The sequence below is a fragment of the Ovis canadensis genome, chromosome 8 (assembly GCF_042477335.2).
Source record: "Ovis canadensis isolate MfBH-ARS-UI-01 breed Bighorn chromosome 8, ARS-UI_OviCan_v2, whole genome shotgun sequence".
NCBI lineage: Eukaryota > Metazoa > Chordata > Mammalia > Artiodactyla > Bovidae > Ovis > Ovis canadensis.
In genome coordinates, this window is record NC_091252.1 from 80490527 (window position 1) to 80496122 (window position 5596).

The 5596-nt window shown below is 41.3% G+C and overlaps 1 non-coding gene across 1 annotated transcript; it reads left to right on the forward strand.

Annotated features, from left to right (window-relative positions):
* Window positions 1-2961: 2961 nt before the first annotated feature.
* Window positions 2962-3033, forward strand: TRNAS-GGA (transfer RNA serine (anticodon GGA)). Its single transcript has one exon. It is a non-coding gene; the product is annotated as a tRNA-Ser (tRNA).
* The last annotated feature ends 2563 nt before the right edge of the window (window positions 3034-5596 follow it).

Consider the following 5596-nt stretch of genomic DNA (forward strand, 5'->3'; position numbering starts at 1 on the left):
TCAGCAAACAAACACATAAATGAGTTTCAGAGAAAATTTTCCTTCAGTGTTTCTTTTTTTTAATGCCCATTTGGGGAGAAAGATAAATGCAGTTTCTACGTTTTGAAGAAAATATCCCACATCCCTCAAATTACCCCCAGAATGCATCAAGGGATGTGTATTATTAATTTTTAGGATCTAAAAGCTCACATATTTTGCTTACTATATGACAAGATTTGCTTGAAATGTTTTGAATGTTTAAAATATTTTAAACCCTCATGTGATCTATGTGCTTTTTTGTTATCATTTTTATTTTATGGATGAAAAAGTAGAAACACAAAGAAGTTAAATAATTTGCTAAAGTCTCCACCAGTATTGGCTTCCCAGGTGGCTCACGGGGTAAAGAATCCATCAGCAATGCAGAAGACACAGGAGATATGGTTTTGATCCCTGAGTCAGGAAGATCCCCTGGAGAAAGGCATGGCAACCCAGTCCATTCATGGAGAACCCCATAGACAGAGGAGCCTGGTGGGCTGCAGTCCATATGGTTGCAAACAGTCAGACACGATTGAAGCGACTTAGCATGCATGCCACTAGCATTAGTTTTGGACCTGCTTTAAAACCTGTCCTCTTAGTACCAGGCTACCTTGCACTCTGTCATCTAATTGATAGCATGTACCAGGTGCTTTCCCTGTGATATTGCTGATACCAGCCACAGCAGGGAAGGAAGTATCACCACCTTCCATTTTCTAGATGAGAAATCAGAGGCTCACCACAACCTAAGATCTGGCCAGAGCTCACATGGCTCATAAATAGTAGATCTGAGATGTGAACTGTGACCTTCTGAATTTAATTATTTCCAAGACCACACTCTTATACTCAGTGCAGTGCAACTAAGATGGTTAAAGTTTTTATTGTGCACCCTAAGAGCTATTTTGGAAGGAGAAATAATTTAAGAGCTAATTCTAGAGCTTCCAAAGGGGGGGAAAAAAACTTTCTCCATGTCTTTGCATATTCACTGAGGAAATTGCAAATTAAATTTAGGAGTAGGTTCTTGGGGTGTTTGTAACTGGGGATTGCAACTCAGAGACAAGCTGTGAGTTGAGAGTCAGCCTGGACTGGTTTTCTAAGAGGAGACCTGGGAATTTAAAAGTGAGTGGTGAGATATTAGGGAAAATAAAGGAGCAGAAGCAACACAAGACATTTTACATAGTACCTAGAATCAGGATTTGAGGTTTTTGAAGACTTTGTGCCATGTTTGGAATAATCCATTGAAAATGGGTCAAAAACCATGAATACAACTAGCTATAACTACAACTAAATGAAACTTCTCCTAGTAGATTTCTCTATCATTAATTCTTTGAACTAAGCTTTAGGTTGATGAGTTAATTATAAAGCCTACTAATGTATCCCAATATTTTCACCAACAGCTGCCATGCAAATAAAGTATACTGTGTATTCTGGAATATCTAGGGAAGAACTTTAAAGCTACTTTGGGTAACACAGTGACTGTACAAGTGAAAACCTGAGGTTGTTTTATAAAAACTGATAATCATTCTATGCAGAGGTTAATCATTTATTTAGCTATTTTGAAAGTGTTCACCTAGAAACTGTTTTAAGGCATAAATATGAGAGATAAAAAGGCAATTAGTTAAAATATCTCAAAGATCCAACAATAATGCTAAGAGATACAGAATAAAACCTCAATTAGATAAAAGAAGTTAAAAATAAATACCTGACCACTTCCCAGGTGGCTCAGTAATTAAGAATCTGCCGGCCAATGTAGGCGATATAGGAGATGCGGGTTTGATCCTGGGGTCAGGAAGAGCCCCCGGAGAAGGAAATGGCAACCCACTCCAGTATTTTTGCCTGGAAAGTCCTAGGGACAGAGGAGCCTGGTGGGCTATGGTCCACAGGTCACAAGAGTCGGATATGACTGAGGACTGAGCGCAAGCGCATCCTGTCCTCTCCCAGCGGGTCCCTCAGTATATAGGCACTGCCCTCTAAATAGCAGAAACAGACCTGAGCTAACATTCCTCAGACATGGAGGAATGCTACTAAGCCTCAATCGAAGCAACCTTCTTATTTGCACAACACTGTTTTACCTTTCTGTAGAAATTCTCCAGTAGGCAGGATGGGGCTAGCCTTAGGCAGCATTGTGCAATAGGAGAATTTAATATTTCCTTCTCATCCTATTTTCTCCTCTCTGTAGGTGGGTTCTTCTGGATGTGTCCTTTTCCTTATAGAGTGAACTGTCTAATAAGGTCCCTTCACTGAGTCAGTGGGGATTTAAGTGCAATTCAACCCTGGAATCTGTTTAAAAGTAAGATTAGAGATGGAGGTGGGTGTGATGGGGCTAAAGAGGACTTCAAACAGGGCCCTTTGTTTTATTTTTTGTATCACTGGTCATATGATAGATAATAGATAATTATAGTATATAATTAGTGGGCAAGCACTGTTTTGTGAAGCTTTTACTTTTTTTACATTGTGTGTGTGTGTGTACTACAAGACAATGAGGACTATATTTTAAACTATAACTCATGGTGCAGTCCAGTGGCAATGTGGTTAATCTACATTTGTGCACCAGCATGTGATGGTTCAAACCTTGGCTTGCAACTAAGTAGTTCTGTGACTTTAGGCAAGTTATTCAGACCGCTTGCGACATAATTTTCTAATCTTACATGAGTGTAATAACACGGCCTTTGTCGCAGCGTCACTGTGGTCATTAAAAGAAGTTAACAAAGGACTTCCTTGGCAGTCCAGTGGTTAAGACTCTGAGCTTCAATGCAGTGATGCAGGGGACAGAGTTTCCATCCCTGGTCAGAACTAAGATCCCACATGCTGCATGACACAGCCAAAAAGAAAAGAAAAGAAAAAAGCAAACTCGGAAAAGAATCTTAAAAATAATAAATATACTGAATCACTTTGATATAGACCTGAAACTTACACATTTAAAAGCAAGTATACATTTATAAAGGGGCTTCCCTGGTGGCTCAGAGGTTAAAGTATCTGCCTGGAATGCAGGAGACCCTGGTTCGATCCCTGGGTTGGGAAGATCCCCTGGAGAAGGAAATGGCAACCCACTCCAGTACTCTTGCCAGGAGAATCCCATGGAGGGAGGAGCTTGGTAGGCTACAGTCCATGGGGTCATAAAGAGTTGGACAAAACTGAGTGACTTCACTTCACATACATTTATAAAAATGAACAAATCGTGACACAAAAAAAATAGCTAACAAAAGCAAAACACTTAAAAGAGTGGGCATAAAGTAGGTGACCTTGGGTTATAGTTGTTGCTATTATTGTCACCTGGGGAGGCTGGATGACTTACTGTCCAATGTCCTCCTGGAAGAGACTGAGAGGAGTGAGCCCTGAGACCACATCATTCATTCTGTCTACATAGTGTCTTGTTTCCTAGGGTTCCTCGCAGAGATTAATGTACAGTAACTGATGAAGTTCTGACTGCAATTGCTTGCTTTCACAGTTACTTATTGTTTGATTTCTGTCTAGAGTGAGCACAGGCTTTGCTCAGCCATGTGTGTATCATTATGCAACTCATATCCAGAGTCTTCCTGAATGTCAGGAGCTGTTCTAGGTGCTGATGGCAGAGAGCAAAATGGCTAAGGTCCCAGTCCTCAGGAAGTATTCAGTGGAAGAAAGAAAATATATACGTATGGGTTTAATATAATCAATAGTGCCAAGTGCTATTAAAAATGAAGTAGATTAATGAGGATAGAGGTTGAAATGGGACTGGGACTATTGGCAGGATGCTATTATAGTTGAGGTGGGCAGTGAATGTCTCTCTGCTAATGTTTGAGCAGAGACCTGAGTGAAAAGTGGGGAGTGGCATGCACTAGCTGGGAGAAGAACTTTCCTGGCAGAGGTAGTTCAGGCCCTAAATTGGGAGGGTGTTTGATGTGTTTAGGGAGCATCAAAGAGGCCAGTATGGGTATAGTGCAGTGGGCAAGGAACAGAGTAATAGAGATGAGGTCAGAGAGGGCAGAAGCAGCTAAATCAGGGAGGGTCTTAGAGGCTGTGATAAGGATTTTTGATTTTATTTTGGGTGAAGTGAAAAGTCATTGAAGTATTTTAGTTGGAGAAATAATTATTTTCAAAGGATCGCTCTGGCCACTGTGAGAAGAGTATGGCAGGGAAAGCATGGGAACAGGAACCCTGATAGAAGGCAAGAATCCAGAGGAAAGGTGATGGTGACCAAAACCCATGTAGTTCTTGAAGAGCTGAGAAGTGGTGAGATCCTGGATAGCTGCTGAGGAAGAAGCCAGTGGGATTCGCTGATGGATTGCATCCGGGGGTGTGAGAGAAGGAGAAGGGTCAGTAAACCCTTTTATTCTGAAGTGTTGCAAACTTGAATGTTGTCTTATCAACCAGCCTTCTTGGTTGCAAATGAGAGAAACCCAATTCAAATTAGCTTAAGTTAAAAAAAAGTCTTGAAACTAAAATAAAAAGAACAGGGATGATGCTAGTCTTAGGACACTCTTCTCAGCCTCTCCCATTGATTTCTCTCCATAGTCATCTCTGTCCCAGAATAACTTTTCCATGGCAGTGGGTATTTATAAACTAAGATTCTTAACCACTTGTATCTGAGTGGAAAGAACACTCTTGGTCCTGCCTAGGTCAAAAGCATCCTTGAAGGAAGATCCTATTACCAACAAAGGTACCCCCTAAACATCCATGCCAATTTCTGCTTGCCACCCTCAACCAAGAGCTACTGGGAATGCCTCATTTTAGATCACCTTTTCCCCCAGTCCCATTCATCTTCCCAGATAAGAATCTAAAACAGTTCAAAAGCTACAGACCTTCTGACTGACACTGTGCGAATTTAGGGACTATTTCAGCTTTTTGTATAGGTCAAGAATCAAAAGAATGAGTTCAGTTCAGTTCAGTCACTCAGTTGTGTCCGACTCTTTGAGACCCCATGAACTGCAGCACGGTAGGCCACCCTGTCCATCACCAACTCCTGGAGTTCACCCAAACTCATGTGCATTGAGTCAGTGATGCCATCTAGCCATCTCATCCTCTGCCATCCCCTTCTCCTCCTGCCCCCAATCACTCCCAGCATCAGGGTCTTGTCCAGTGAGTCAATTCTTTGCATGAGGTGGCCAAAGTATTGGAGTTTCAGCTTCAGCATCAGTCCTTCCAATGAACTCCCAGGACTGATCTTTAGGATGGGTTGGTTGGATCTCCTTGCAGTCCAAGGGACTCACAAGAGTCTTCTCCAACACCACAGTTCAAAAGCATCAATTCTTTGGCACTCAGCTTTCTTTACAGTTCAACTTTACAGTTCACATCCATACATGACTACTGGAAAAACCATAGCTTTGACTAGACAGACCTTTGTTGGCAAAGTAATGTCTCTGCCTTTGAATATGCTATATATGTTGGTCATAACTTTCCTTCTAAGCGTCTTTTAATTTCATGGCTGCAGTCACCATCTGCAGTGATTTTGGAGCCCCAAAAAATAAAGTCTGATACTGTTTCCACTGTTTCCCCATCTATTTCCCATGAAGTGATGAGACCAGATGTCATGATCTTCATTTTCTGAATGTTGAGCTTTAAACCAACTTTTTCATTCTCCTCTTTCACTTTCATCAAGAGGCTT